This window comes from Sus scrofa, chromosome 4 (assembly GCF_000003025.6).
Source record: "Sus scrofa isolate TJ Tabasco breed Duroc chromosome 4, Sscrofa11.1, whole genome shotgun sequence".
Classification (NCBI taxonomy): domain Eukaryota; kingdom Metazoa; phylum Chordata; class Mammalia; order Artiodactyla; family Suidae; genus Sus; species Sus scrofa.
In genome coordinates this window covers 118,185,524-118,202,053 of record NC_010446.5, presented here as the reverse complement: position 1 = coordinate 118,202,053, position 16,530 = coordinate 118,185,524, and the positions used below count along the sequence as shown (strand labels likewise).

At 36.4% G+C, this 16,530-nt stretch overlaps 1 non-coding gene across 4 annotated transcripts in view; it reads left to right on the top strand.

Annotated features, from left to right (window-relative positions):
• Nucleotides 1-16,023, top strand: part of AGL — an 83,076-nt gene extending 67,053 nt beyond the window's left edge. For 2 of the 4 annotated variants that reach the window (XR_002343732.1, XR_002343731.1), the window contains exons 28-34: nucleotides 2,286-2,421; nucleotides 3,714-3,826; nucleotides 5,544-5,755; nucleotides 7,915-8,012; nucleotides 9,650-9,737; nucleotides 9,845-9,978; nucleotides 13,177-16,023. This is a non-coding gene — a transcript (amylo-alpha-1, 6-glucosidase, 4-alpha-glucanotransferase). Of the gene's footprint in view, nucleotides 1-2,285; nucleotides 2,422-3,713; nucleotides 3,827-5,543; nucleotides 5,756-7,914; nucleotides 10,717-13,176 lie in introns of those variants that run through there. The other 2 variants (XR_002343733.1, XR_002343734.1) reach the window with 2 other exon arrangements.

The window sequence follows — 16,530 nt, the reverse complement described above, 5'->3', positions numbered from 1 at the left end:
CAGAGCTCAGGAAGGCAGCAGCCACTAGGGTAGACTTCTCTCTGTCTGATGTCAAGCCAGCACCCTCACAAGCAGGATCTAGGCTACTCAGGCCTTTCTTTCTGTCCCAGCAGTTCTCTAATCAGCCTAGGGGGCCTGTCTTCTCCTTGTAGACCCCGCCCCCAGGATTGGGACACCCAGTCTGTGACTCAACCCACTCTACTTCTCACAGTGAGTAATGTGACATCTCTTTCCTCTTATTTCCCTCCCAGGGGCACAGTTTCCAACTCGGTGCTTATTGTCTCATGCTAGCTGGTTATGTGGGAATCTTTTTTACAGCCTTGGTTGTGTAGGAGTTCTTCTGCTGTTTCCAGTTATTTTTCCTTGAGAACTATTCCATGTGTTGTTGTATTTTTCATATTGTGGTTGGGGGGTGGTGAGCTCCATGTCCTCTTACTCTGGCATCTTGATTCCCCACTACAGGGTATTTTGTTCTCCTTTCTCGAGTTGTTTTGGCTCGTTGGGATCTTCTGTGTTTCCATAAAATTTTAGAATTATTTGTTATAGTTCTGTGAAAACTGTCTTTGGTATTTTGATAGGTATCGCATTGAATGTGTGGTTTGCCTTGGTAGTATGGCCATTTTAACAATTTAATTCTTTCAGTTCATGAGCAATGTATATTTTCCATTTGTATTGTCTTCAGTTTCTTTCATCAATGTCTTATAGTTTTCCACTTAGAGGTTTTTTACCTCCTTGGCTAGATTATTCTTAGGTATTTTATTCTTTTTGATGCAATTATAAATGGGATTGTTTTCTTAATTTGTTTATGATAGTTCATTGTTAGTGTATAAAAACACAACAGATTTCTGAATATGAATTTTGTATCCTGCAACTTTACCATATTCATTGATGAGCTCTGTTCATCTTTTGGTGATGTCTTTAGGATTTTCTGTGTATAGTATCATGTCATCTACAAACAAGGCAGGTGTTACCTCTTCCACTTCCAGTTTGGATTCCTTTTATTTCTTTTTATTGTCTGATTGCTGAGGCTTCCCGTACATCCAATACTATGTTGAATAGAAGCTGTGAGAGTGGACATCCCTGTCTTGTTCCTGAACCCAGCAGGAAAGCTTTCAGCTTTTCACCGTTGAGTATGATATTAGCTATGGGCTTTTCATATATGGCCTTTATTATGTTGAGATACATCCCCTTTATACCCATTTTGTTGAAAGTTTTTATCTTAAATAGATGTTAAATTTTCTACACCTATTGAGATAATCATATGATTTTTATTGTTCAGTTTGTTAATGTAGTGTATCACATTGATTGATTTGCAAACATTGAACCATGCTTACCTCCCTAGGATAAATCCCACTTGATTTTCAAGTTGAATTTGGTTTTCCAATATTTTGTTGAGGATTTGTACATCTGTGTTAATCATCTCTGAGTTATTTTAACTTTTAATTTTAACTATGAAGTATCTCAACATATGAAAATAATCTAAATTATGCTTTGAACCTAGAACTGAAATTAGACAGATATTAACATTTGGCCATATTTTCTCCATACCTTTCTCTTTCATTTTGAAAAGAAACAAAACATCACAGATATATCTAAAGCTTCATCTCTGACTTTTTCTCTTACCTCACTCTGGAATTAATGACTATCTTATAATCAGGGTTTACTATTTCCATGTATTTTTTTTGCACTTTGTGTGTTCGTGTATGTTTGAGTATGTGTAAATTATATATGATATATAATTCAGTATATATTCAGTATATTATAATATATACTAAATAATGTATATATATTATTTTATAATTTTATACAAAACTATCACATTAGATATAACCATATATATATAAAGATATATGTATTAGTATTATCTGTATTTTTTACAGAAAAGTCATCTTATTATAAGTATCCTTTTGCAACCTATTTACTCAGTTATTCTGTTTTGAGGCTTTATCTATCTTGCTTTATGTAAATCCTAGTTCATTAATCTTAAATGGTATAGAGGGTTTTCCATTATATGAATAGACCATAGTGTTTATCTATTCCTCTACTCAGCAGTTATTTCTTTTCTTGCTGCTACAAGAAGTGTTGTGATGAATATTCTTGTGTGTGACTCCACGTGCATATAGGTAAGGGTTTCTCTGGCGTATGTGTCTAGAAATGAAATTACCATGCGGTAGATTAGGCACATCTTCACCTTTTAAAGTATTACCAAATTTATCTCCAGGGTGTTTGTCTTGATTTGCTATATTCCTTTTAAATTTTGTAAATGTTTTCTATTTCTTTGGTAGGTTTTAACATAACGGCAGGGGTTGATGAAGAAACAGGATTTGTTTATGGAGGAAACCGCCTCAATTGTGGTACATGGATGGATAAAATGGGAGAAAGTGACAGAGCCAGAAACAAAGGAATCCCAGCCACTCCAAGGTAGTGTTTCTTTTATTGTGCTTATATAGTTATATCTTTTCTAAAATCACATACTTGTGGAATCTTTTATTCTATTAATCACGAAGTCTTCATGTTAAATCATCAGTCAAAATCGTCCTCCCATTTCCCCTTCAGTCACTCTTTTCTCCCCCCCAATATGCACACACATAATCCTCTCAATATAAGTCAACAAGTAAAGCCACTTTCACGGGTTGATTTCCTACAAGCCTCTCAAAGGAAAGTTTCTGATTCATTTTCCCTGTGGTTAAGACATTCCTCTATAACCTGAAGTGCTGTCATTGTAAACATTTCTTTATGCTTATGTTGTATAAATATGGAAAATAACTAATTGTCCTGTCTTTTATGAAAACCTTTCACTTTCTAAACATTTTTCCCATGAATTTTTTATATTTTATCCTATCATTTCTTTTTATGATTTCAAATGCTCACTATAATATCATGCCTGAGAAACTTGTTTTATTATTCCAAATTTTATCTTTGATCAGAATTGCCGAAAAGAATTATTGAATAGTAGTTGCTATTACATATTTTGCAAATTCTTTTAAAAACCTGTTTATTTTGGTAAAGGATTAGACCTTGTACTTCCCTTTTCATTTTCCTTAAAAATGAGCTTTCAGAGTATGATCGTTCACCTTCCCTGGCTTTCTCTAGTCTTATATTTCATTTTTCTGTCTTTTTCTCTGGAACTCTATCTCAGTATTCCGTGAGTCCTACTTCCGCCTTTTTCCAGCAGCTATCTCCTTTCACGCCATAATCTCCATTTTACTTCATAGAATTTTCTAAAACCGTATTAAGACAGTAATAGCAATGGAGTTGCTGTTTGTGGCTCAGTGGTTAACGAATCCAATTAGGAACCACGAGGTTGCAGGTTCGATCCCTGACCTTGCTCAGTGGGTTAGGGATCCGGCATTGCTGTGAGCTGTGGTGTAGGTCGCAGACGCAGCTGGGATCTGGCGTTGCTGTGGCTCTGGCGTAGGCCGGCAGCTATAGCTCCTATCAGACCCCTAGCCTGGAAATCTCCATATGCTGTGGGAGCGGCCCTAGGGAAAAAAAAAGGCAAAAAGGCCAAAAAAAAAAAAAAGACAGCAATGGCAAAATAATAAGAGAAGTGATTTCTTATATATTTGTATATATCCCCATAAAGTAAGGTTTCTTATAGATAGTCATTTTTGTAATACATTATATAATTCATAAAAATTGTTTCTTAAATGACCTTAAACAGTGCTTAAATTCCTCATAGTCACAGAATAAAATTCTGTTTTTAATTTTAGAGATGGGTCTGCTGTGGAAATTGTGGGCCTGAGTAAATCTGCTGTTCGTTGGTTGCTGGAATTATCCAAAAAAAATATTTTTCCTTATCATGAAGTGACAGTAAAAAGACACGGTAAGCTGTTTATTTACAAAGAAACTCCAAATGTACAGTCTATATTCTTTTTTTTTTTTTTTTTTTCTTTTTTGGCCACATCCATGGCATATGGAAGTTCCCACACCAGGGACTGAATCCAAGCCACAGCCATGAGCTATGCCACAGCTGCACCAATGGTGGATCCTTAACCCACTGCATTGGGCTGGAGATTGAACCTGCACAGCCACAGAGGTAATACCAGATCCTTAAACTGCTGTGACACAGCGGAAACTCCAGTACTGTCTGTGTTCTTAACCTACGTCATCATCATTTGACTCAATAAACTAATATTAGAAAACCTTTAAGATGAAAAGGAAAGATAAACCATTACTTTACTAGTATGAAAATTATAACAAACCTGATTACTAACCATATGTTCTTAGCAACTTTGACCTGAGATATAAAGAGCACCATACTTATTTTTTTCCTATGTATGACTGTGCACAGGTTGCCTTTTGGTCAACAATTATGTCTTTACATATCTTTTTCTAGAACAGTGCTATCCAATAGAAATATAATTTAAGTCACATATGTAATTTGAAATTTTCTAGTACCAGCACTTCCCGTCATGGCTCAGAGGTAACGAATCTGACTAGTATCCATGAGGACGCCGGTTCAATCCCTGGCCTCGCTCAGTGGGTTAAGGTTCTGGTGTTGCCCTGAGCAGTGGTGTAGGTCACAGACGTGGCTCGGATCTGGCATTGCTGTGGCTCTGGTGTAGGTCGGCAGCTACAGCTCTGATTTGACCCCTAGCCTGGGAACCTCCATATGCTTCAGATATGGCCCTAAAAAGCCAAAAAACAGAAAAATTTCTAGTACCTACATTTACAAAAGTTAAAAGACACAAGTGAATTAGTTATGATATTTTTATTAGCTCAATATATGCTAAATATTCAACAAGTAATCAATATGAAATTATTAATGAACTATTTTACATTCTTTGGGTGGTACTAAGTCATTAAAATACAGTATATATATTACATTTCTGGCACCTCTCAGTTCAGCTAACCTCCTTTCGAGTGCTTAATAAAGACAAGTTTATCAAATGTAAGAGTGACCCCAACAAAGACAAATGATCTGGGATCATTTGTTACAGTCTAATCCTTTTTTGGTAATATAATGAAAGATAATTTTTAATTTCTGGCTGGTACCCTGACACTTTTTTTTTTTCTTTCTTTTTAGGGCTGCATCCACAGCATATGGAGGTTCCCAGGCTAGGGGTTATTGGAGCTGCCAGCCTACACCACAGCCACAGGAATACGGGATCCAAGCCACATCTGCAACCTACACCACGACAATGGGAACTCCCCTGATACTTTCAAAAAGTGAATGATTGGAGTTCCCGTCATGGCTCAGTGGTTAATGAATCCAACTAGGAACCCTGAGGTCGCTGGTTCGATCCCTGGCCTTGCTCAGTGGGTTAAGGATCCGGCATTGCCATGAGCTGTGGTGTAGGTTGCAGACACAGCTCGGATCCCGAGTTGCTGTGGCTCTGGCGTAGGCCGGCAGCTACAGCTCCTATTAGACCCCTAGCCTGGGAACCTCCATATGCTGCGGGAGCAGCCCAAGAAATGGCAAAAAGACAAAAAAAAAAAAAAAAAAAAAAAGTGAGTGATTTATTTAGTCAGTTTACTGTAACTAAATATATAGGTTTCTTTGAATGCTTAAAACTTCCAAGTCTTTTATAATGTTTCAGGAAAGGTTGTGAGAGTCTCATATGATGAGTGGAACAGAAAAATACAAGACCACTTCGAAAAGTTCTTTTATGTGTCGGAAGACCCTTCAGATGTCAATGAAAAGCATCCCAATCTGGTGCACAAACGCGGCGTGTACAAAGATAGCTATGGAGCTTCAAGCCCTTGGTGCGACTACCAGCTCAGGCCTAATTTTACCATAGCAATGGTTGTGGTAAGTGACTTGTTATCTTCAAATTTCAAAAATGTTGTGCTAGGGTTTATTTAGTTCTTCGTTCCCATTTGTTTTCAAGTTGATTGAACTGCTAAAAAGCATATTGTTTACCAGTTGCTTTTATACGGTCTTTTCTAATGAATAAAGCATTATGCGTATCACCCTTAACCTAAAACATGGAGTGTTAAAAAGATAGAAAATAATGGATGATGGCCAATGAAGTTCTTCCCAGTGTTTTCTATATCATAACACACAGAAAATGATACTTGTACAGCACACTGGTCTAAATGGATTAGGTGGCAGCCAGATCCAGCTGCTTCTGTTAGCCCCTGGCCCCAGCTGCTTCTGTTAGCCCCTGGCCCCACCTGCCTGCCCCGAAAGCTGAGGGCATCTTTATTTCAGCGCACCCATGCCTGACCAGTGCCTCAACACACTCATTGGAAATATCTGGACTCGTGAACTAATATGGTAGCTTCAGTTCACATTCTTTTTTCTTTTTTGTGTGGCTGTGATTAGTTCTGTCTAGCCAAGAATTCTAGACTCTCCTTATTTTATCTGTATTTTGTCTAAAAATAAAGTACGGTAAAAGAGAGAAGGTATGTATTCTTCTGCACCTGCCTAGATGTTTCCACTTTGTCAAAAAGGATTCAATGTAGTACTATTAATTATAGTAGAATAAAAAATACAAAGATATATGGAGGTAGCTTTGGGTTAGCGTGCATTTGGTTTCATTTAACATTTAAATATCATATGATATCACTTATGTAGAATCTAATAAAAATGATACAAAAGAACTTATTTTAAAAAACAGAAACAAACTCACACATTTCATAAACAAATTTTTTGGTTATCATAGGTGAAACCGTTGAGGGAGGGAAGAATTAGGAGGGTGGGAATAACATATAGACACTATTGTATAAAATAGATGATAAACGAGAACCTACTGTATAGCACAGGAAAATCTACTCAATAATTGTAATAACCGGTATGGGAAAAAAGAATGGATATGTTTGTATGTATGACTAATTCTATACACTTTGTTGTACACTTGAAACTAATACAATATTGTAAATCATCTATACTGTAATAAAATTAAATTTAAAAAGTAAATTTTAAAAATAATAAAATTAACGCAGATTCTTAGTCACCAATACTTTCTCTCCTTCTCCATATCCCGAGTAGATTTACTCATGCTGTTGGATTGCAAATTCTTCTGTATTTTATTATGACCCTAAAAGCAAAAAAATAAGTTCCAGATAAACTTTTTTTTTTTTTGTCTTTTTGCCATTTCTTGGGCTGCTCCCACGGCATATGGAGGTTCCCAGGCTAGGGATTGGAGCTGTAGCCGCCAGCCTACACTAGAGCCACAGCAATGCGGGATCCAAGCCGTGTCTGCGACCTATACCACAGCTCCCGGCAACACTGGATCCCACTTAACCCGCTGAGCAAGGCCAGGGATCAAACCTGCAACCTCATGGTTCCTAGTTGGATTCATTAACCACTAAGCCACCATAGGAACTCCCAGATAAACTTAAAGGAGGAGTTCCTATCGTGGCTCAGTGGTTAACGAGGCTGACTAGCATCCATGAGGACCCAGGTTCAATCCCTGGCCTCGCTCAGTGGGTTAAGGATCCTGGTTTGCCGTGAGCTGTGCTGTAGGTCACAGATGCAGCTTGGATCCTGCATTGCTGTGGCTGTGGTGTAGACTGGCAGCTACAGCTCTGATTAGACCCCTAGCCTGGGAACCTCCATATGCTACAGGTGCAGCCCTGAAAAGCAAAAAAACAACAACAAAAAAAAACTTACAGGAGGTTACTATAAATCTTCTGAAGAGTTAATTATGTAGGTTTAATTGTGTTTCACCTTCATTGTAGCTATGGTACCTTCCTTTTGGAGCTAGTGTACTTTCTTAAGTGACACAAGTAAATAATAACCCAAACAGCTTTCCTAATTAGCTCGAAGGCCAAAATCAGAGCCTCGAGGTTGGCCTGATAGCATTAGGTCTGATTAGGCATCTGCACTCAAACTGTAACCCACACTGCATTTTTAAAGCTTTCATTCTTTTCCAAGTTTATAAATAGTTTATGTTCCAATGTGGGTAGAAACCAATTCTTTTGTGATCTTAAGAAGTTTGTGTATTTGTTTTTAACATTCATTAGGCCCCAGAGCTCTTTACTATTGAAAGAGCATGGAAGGCTTTGGAGATTGCAGAAAAAAAGTTGCTTGGTCCTCTTGGCATGAAAACTTTGGATCCAGAGTAAGTATTAAGAATGCAGTTCATATTATGTTTAATATATGTTTATATTTAATCTTGGTGTGAAAACTTTGGCTCCAGGGTAAATTGGAATGTTAAGTATTAAGAACGTTGTTGGAGGAGTTCCAGTTGTGGCACGGCGGAAACGAATCTGACTAGTGTCCAAAGGATGTGGGTTTGATCCCCAGCCCTGGGCCAGGGATCTAGCGTTGCTATGAGCTGCAGTGTGGCCGACAGCTGTAGCTGTGATTCCACACTCTAGCCTAGGAACATCCATATGCCACAGGTGCAGCCCTAAAAAGCAAAAGTAAATAAATAAAAGGGTTTTGTTTTGTTTTTTGGGTTTTTTTTTTTTTTTTTTCCTTTTCAGGGCCACACCCGTGACATATGGAGGTTCCCAGGCTAGGGGTCTAATCACCAGAGCCACAGCAACGCCAGATCCAAGCCTACACTGCAGCTCACTGCAATGCCGGATTCTTAACCCACTGAGCAAGGCAAGGGATTGAACCAGCAACTTCATGGTTCCTAGTAGGATTTGTTAACCACTGAGTCACGATGGGAACTCAAGTCTTTTAAATATTAGACATTATCTGCTTACTTCATGTGATGAGAGATGGAGATTTAACTCTATTCTTACCTCACCACAAACCCTTTCCATCCTCCCTAAGTAATTACACCACTATTTTTATTTAAACCAATAAATAATTTTGTTTTTATGACTATGTGTTTGTCACATTTCTTTTCTTTTTCAGTATTTGTTTTTTCCTTGAGTTTCTGATGACTTTCTGTTTTTCTTCTGCTGTTTTGCTTTAAAGCCTGATACCTATCATCAGTTTGCTTTCTCTGTCATGTATGAGAAAGCTGCATTTCTATAGTACCCCCACCTTTGTAGATTTCTCCTGACTTATTACATACTCAATTCAGTCTTGAGATGCAACATTTTATGTGTGTCCCTCTCTGCATTCTAAAGTGTTCTCTACATTTTCAGAGGAGGTAAGAACCACTGGTCAAAACTAAAACCCACAGTTAAAGCTTACCCATGTGGCAAGTTCTATCTCACTAAAAGGAAAAAGAAAAACTATTAATTAAACAGAGTATAGATAACTATCTTATATTAAATGTTGCAGTGTTTGTAATACTTTGGTTTATATGTGTGTATACATTCTCTGTATATTCAGTTGCTATTCGTATAATGTACTAATTTTAATTAATTTTAAAATAACTTCTTGGAGAAGTTTAAAAAACAGCCTTATTAATAATAATTAATATAACCTTATTTTTAATGTTCACTAATACAGATTATTTTGTGTATAATTGTTATAAGCATATTTGAGGCCTGGTGATATAATTAACCAATATCTAGTATCAGGGTAACTCCTTAAAGGCAAGATGCCTGAATATTTTATATTTTTTGTATTAGCCAGTAAGCGTTTGTTAATCATTCTCTAACACATTCTTAAAATCCTCGAAATTCAGTATATACCAGCTTAAGGTTAAAGGGATGATGAGCTTTGGTCTACAGATTGGAAGACAAAACAATTTGATTACTTATTGCCTGTGCTATTAGGAAATTTTTTCTAATGCTTCCTGTGTAATATCTCATCTTTTTTTTTTTAACCTGTATTTCAATCATTTTGCAGTGATATGGTTTACTGTGGAACTTATGACAATGCCTTAGACAATGACAACTACAATCTTGCTAAAGGTTTCAATTATCACCAAGGACCTGTAAGGATTTCATTTCTCTTCTTTGAGTTTTCAATTAAAGTTATTTTTCAAGAATTTTAGGTATTCACAGCTCTGTCTTTCCTTCACTTTTAAATTATCTTTTTTAGGAGTGGCTGTGGCCCGTTGGATATTTTCTTCGTGCGAAATTATATTTTTCCAAATTGATGGGTCCAGAGGCTACTGCAAAGACTATATTTTTGGTTAAAAATGTTCTTTCTCGACATTATGTTCATCTAGAGCGGTAAGTCTTCAGGGGAACGCAATTTCCAAAACTAGTGTTTATAGTCAGTTTATTAGATATTAAGTGAATGGCATTTCCTTAGAATTCATTTCTATATACTCTAGGTATCTCAGTGAAATTCGAAAACTTTACTCTTCAACATAAGGTCTTTGTAATTTTTACCTTCTTTTAACTCTTTTTTATTTTTTTGCTTTTTTAGGGCCAAACCTTTGGCATATGGAGGTTCCTAGGCTAGGGGTCAAATCGGAGCTACAGCTGCCGGCCTACACTGCAGCCACAGCAACTTGGGATCCAAGCCATGTCTGTGACCTACACCGCAGCTCATGGCAATGCTGGATCCCTAACCCACCGAGTGAGGCCAGGGATCAAACTTACATCCTCATGGTTCCTAGTTGGATTCGATTCCTCAGCGCCACCACGGGAGCTCCCTTTACCTTCTGTAACTCTTTTAAGTTGTTATTTATTTTAATGTAAAGACTTGATATTGCATGATTTATACATATGTTATAATTGTCTTTGATTTTTAAAATTTAGCAGATATCTTTGTACGTGATTAACACAGAATAAATACAAAAACTATAAGTATTCATTCTGGGCCTTTTGAGTTAACTAATTTGAAGATATATTAAAAAATATGGAGTTCCCTTGTGGTGCAGCAGGTGAAGGATCCAGCATTGTCACTGCAGCAGCTTGGGTTGGGTTTGATCCCTAGCCCAGGAGTTCCACACATGTGACCACAAAAAAAAAAAAAAAAAAAAAAAAAAAAGATATCAAAAAATAAATTTCAGAAATGATTTCATTATAATTAAAACATCAGAGTTAGTCTTTTGACTATTTTAAATCCATTTGCCACCTCCTTGGTCCTAATTTTAGCAGATAAATAGTGTCAGAGTTTTGTGTCTTTATAAGGTGATATAACTCAGTCAAAAGCTGTCTGAATTTCACAGATTCTAGTTTAAACCTAAATATATGTACTTCTTATTGCTCAGAATAATTCTGCATAAACATGCAGATTATATCTCCTCTACTACAAGAACATGAGAGACTTCCTTCTATCACTATGAATGTTGTCAGGTTTTGTTTTTTCAGTGTTTCTTTTCATTAGCTTAAACACAGTCAGGGAAAAACCTCAATCCTTCCATACTTCTGCCTCATCTAGAGATTAAGTTTGAAGTCTGTGTGCTGTGAACATTCTTCTATTGCATCTTTTATTGTCCCTCAGTATTTCTCATTATTTACATTTATCTCCTCTTTCTTCCCTTTTGTCCACGAGAAGTGAAAATACCTTGCACTCCAGAAATCATTCTTCTGCTTTTGCCTATTTCCCATCCCTCCCAGCTATTCCATGACCTTGCTCAATACTTGCCTTTCTTGGTATTCCACTTTTCCTTCCTTCCTAAACTACAAGGATATCTGCCAGCCCACCCTAAATAAAGTCCCTTTGTGGTTTTCCTACCTCAAGCCTTGCTTTATCATTCTGTTTTTAGCACATTTTCTGTATAATTAACCTCATTTTTTTCTGCTTTCTGACCACCCACTCAGTCATCACCACATGCAGTCTGGCTGCTGTTTTGCCCTCACCACTCTGGTGAAGCCACTCAGAAAGACCCTTTCTGGGAGTTCCCATTGCGGCTCAGGGGGGTAGGAACCCAGCTAGTGTCCATGAGAATGTGGGTTTGATCGCTAGCCATGCTCAGTGGATTAAGGATCCAGAGCTGCCACAAGCTGTGGTGTAGGTCACAGATGCGGCTCAGATCTGCGTTGCTGTGGCTGTGGTATCGGTGGGCAGCTGCAGCTCCGATTGGACCCCTAGCCTGAGAACTTCCATATGCCGCAGGTGCAGCTGTAAAAAGAAAAAAATTCCATTTCTGCTTTTCAACTACCTGATGTCCTTCTGCCATTACTCATTTCGTTACACACATTTTTCTTCCTGTATTTCCCATTGTTGTTACAGTATTACCATTATCATGCTCTGCAAGTTCAAACACCCCAGGTACTTTTATTTTTATATCATTACCTCTCCGGAACATCTAGGTATTTGTGGAGACTTGATTCTAGCTCAATACGGTCTTTGTCAGCCCCCCCTTCTTTCTGTTGCCACTGCCTGATTTAAGGGATTATGTTACATTGAAATGAAGAATAAATTTGATGTGCTAATAATGTTGCGTTCCGATAGTGAGATCCAGAACAACCTCCATAATTTCTCTTGACTCCTCTGTAGGGGAGAGGAATAGTTATGATACCTACCTTTTAGGGTTGCTATGAGCATTAAATGAGATAATGTATATAAAGCACTTAGTATTAGGAAATAATAAATGCACAATAAATACAAACTATTATAATTCAAGAGGATGAGAAATTAATGTAAAAATTTAGATTGTTTTAATGGGCATTTTTTTCCTAATCATAATCCTATGTTTCTTCATTATTTCATCATATTTGTTTTCTGATTTTGTCAAGATCAAACATAATACATTTACCTAATTAAAATTTGAGTCTCATAAGCTTAATAAAAGAAATAAAATTAGGGAGTTCCCGTCGTGGCCTCCATATTCCATGGCAGCGGCCCAAGAAATGGCAAAAAGACAAAAAAAAAAAAAAAAAAAAAAAAAGGGAAAGAAAATTAGGCCTGAGAGGATGTTTGTCTCTATATTGTATATAGCTTGGAATGGTGTTTTCTTCTGTTTTTATTTATTTATTTATTTATTTTGTCATTTTGTCTTTTTAGGGCCGCACCCCTGGCACATGGAGGTTCCCAGGCTAGGGATCAAATCAGTGCTGTAGCCAGTGGTCTATACCACAGCCACAGCAACATGGGATCCGAGCCGAGTCTGCAACCTACACCACAGCTCATAGCAACGCCGGATCCTTAACCCACTGAGCAAGGCCAGGGGTCGAATTCATGTCCTCAGGGGTGCTAGTCGGGTTCACTAACCGCTGAGCCACGACGGGAACTCCTCTTCTGTTTTTAATACATATCAGGATATCTTTGTTTTTGAAAGTGTTAAATCCTGAAGATTGAATCTAAATTCTTTATACATAACATTCGGTATATCCTATTGTATTTTGTGGTAAATGTCTACATGTGATTGTTTTCTATACAAGAAGGTAAAATCACCAGGTGTATTGCCTCTTTTGTTCATCCAACAAGATTATGTGTTAGGTTATATTTCATAAAATGCCTTTTCTTTCTTTAAGATCCCCTTGGAAAGGACTTCCAGAACTGACCAACGAGAATGGACAATACTGTCCTTTCAGCTGTGAAACACAAGCCTGGTCAATTGCCACTATTCTTGAAACACTCCATGACTTATAGTTGACTCATTAAATGTGCAGTCAATTGTGTTGTTGAATGCAAGGTCATACTATAATGTAAATGCTTCATATGCACATGCGCAAGTCATTTTAACATCTCATTCATATAATGACGCCCACTGTAAAGCACTGGTTTTTCTTTTTCATTCTCTCTTTTTTTTTTAATGTACAGAGTAGCTTTTGATTTGAGTAAGAAAAAAATCATCGCTACCAATGGAATGTTTTTCTTTTGAGGTCAGGAAGTAGTCTGCAAATGCCTAGAAGTAAATAAATTGAAATCCAAAGTTTTAAAAAGAAAAGTCATGTAATCTTATATTTGTACATAAATGACAATGAAATGTGAGAATGTAATAATGAAAGAAATGGAAAAGTATCTTTAAATTGTGGTCTATGTTTTCCTCAGTAACAATACATACGAAATAGGCTGTGTAATTAATGTTCTCACCTTTACTGTAGTGTTTCCAGCACCTTCCACACTGTGTTCAATAAATACTAAATTAATGTTGAATCATGGAAGTGTCTACCTACAATATATGTTCATAAATGGAGCACAGATATCTATAATGTGCTTTTATTTTTTTCACTGATATGTTAAAATGTTTTTAATATAATGAATTTCAACAGTATTTTTATCATAGTTCACTTCTGCTAATGATGCATAGGATATATGAAAAAAACCACAAAGCATTAGGAATTTATTTTCTAGAAACAGTTTTGTAAAATGAGTCTTGAGTTCCAGTTTCCTACTATGATATGGTTTACATTTTCAAAATGCAAATTGTTGGGCATATTTATGAGAACTTTAAAGAAAAAATGCTATATTAATTTTCTAAAACTTAACTATTTTTAGCTTGTGTGTAAAAGTGTATTATACTGGTTTCCTATTAACTGAAACCTGTTGACAAGTTTAGCATTGAGAACAGTCTTAATATAAATAAAGATATGAATTCAGTAGTTATCTTGAATTAAATAAAATCATTTCAAAAGTTTTTCATGTTATTTTAAGATACCTTAGATATAGAAAAGTCATGAAAGGAAAAAGGCTTTTAACATTTGTATGATTTGACATTTTGAATAATGCTTATTTTCTAGATTTTTTTTTTACTGTTTTACTGTTTTTGTCTCAAGACACTTAAATTAGACCACTATACCTTCAGTTGAAAGAAAATAGTTGCAAAAATCCTTTCATTATTATATAATATTATTCAATAGTATATTTATAATTAATATAATGGTGCAGTAACACCTTTCTCAGTTAGAGGTCACATACCCAACTACTTTAACTATGAAGGAGTAAAAATAAGAAAAACAAGTAAACTGAAATTTATGGGTAAATTTATATTTAAGTAAAAATATAGAAATGCTTCAGATGTCAAATACTGATGGTCAGCACTACTTTTTTTTTTTTTTTTTTTTTGTCTTTTTGCCATTTCTTGGGCCACTCCTGCGGCATATGGAGGTTCCCAGGCTAGGGGTCGAATCAGGGCTGTAGCCACCGGCCTACGCCAGAGCCACAGCAACGCGGGATCCGAGCCGCGTCTGCAACCTACACCACAGCTCATGGCAATGCCAGATCATTAACCCACTGAGCAAGGGCAGGGATGGAACCCGCAACCTCATGGTTCCTAGTCGGATTCATTAACCACTGCGCCACGATGGGAACTCCAGCACTACTTTAGAAGTAGATTTAACTAGCTTAGTTTCCTGGTTTCCAAACCTAAAGCAGATTAAATTCTACAGATTTAAGGACAGTTGTGATAGCAATCTGACAACTATAAATGCATTGTTTCCAAGTTTCCCCTCCTTCTTCACTGCTAAATTTATAACCATCTCTAACCTGGGCAGTTAAAAAGAATGACTTTTCTTGAGGGAGAACTATTAATCATCAAAGATTCACACAGTTCTGTTGTTGAAATTTAACTTCTGAATTAGGTCTCCCTGGTAGCCTAGTGGTTAAGGATCCAGCATTGTCACTGATGTGGCTTCGGTTTGACCCCTCACCTGGGAACTTCCCTATGCTGTGGGTGTGGCCAAAAAAAGTAATAAAATAAAGATGGTAAGAAAAGTATCTGAAAACCAATATATTTAACGAAAGCAAAAGGTAATGACTGACCGACAGTTGTAAAAAATGAATGAATTCTAATAAATAAATAATAAGTTGACAGTTTTGAACCATAGCTGTATTGGATTATCTGTAATAGGGCAAATATCCACCTCAGTGATTTTTGGATATCATCTTGCCACTAGAAAATTAAGTGGTTCATATTCCTTATTAGGCATATTAATGACAATTATTATAACCTGCATGGCCTATTTTAAAGTTTGAGAGGCATGTTACACATTATTTCATCAAATGTAGCTAAAATAACAGCTTTAGACTTTATTTGACTAAAAAGTATTTAAGTAGAATGCTTCATTCCTGAGTGATGTTAGATGAGGTACCGTAATATTGCATTTTGAGAATGGTTCTGTGCCTTGGTTCTTCATTAATTCAAGTCAGTCTTGCTCTTTAACTTGAGAAGTTTGCCAGTTTAACCAGTATGCTGTGATAATTTTATGAGTTTCAAGGGTAACTGAGGAAGTATGAGACCTGTCATCCTATCTCTGAACACTGTAACCCACGTGAATTGTAATCCATTTCTGCTATGTCTTCAGCTGCTCTGTCTAGTGGGCAAATGTCACTTTTATGTCATGTGCCAAGAAAATAAAAATCTTTTCTAAGGGACTGTATTTTGCTTTTTTCCCATTATTTACCAGTTAATTAATTTGTTGGTGCTGACTACTACCATTTATTCAGGGCTGGCTTGTTCGAGGTGCTTTATTTTTCTGCAGGATGTATATAGGGGCAGAAAGAAGAAGAATTTTAGGCTGTTTGGTAATTTATTTAATTAGCCATGTTGAAATTAGGAGCAGAATTAACTTTTGATGCATAAATTGATCTCTTAGTAACTATACACTCCCCCAGGTATTTCTTGAAATCTTTTACACTACCGTGAATTTTTGGTTTACCTTTCATGAGTATGATTGAATTTGTCAAACTGGCTGAATTTATTTATATAGTTACTCAATGTGCCAGAATAATAAACTCAAGTAAGTTGCTCCATTAGGGGAGGGAGAGCTTTGAGCTCTTAAATAATACTGCTACTTTGTCATTTTGGAATAATTTTTTCCTAATATATATTTCTTAGTGTATCTGTTATTGGTTCCAGGTTTTTTGTTTAACGTACAAAAGCTTTT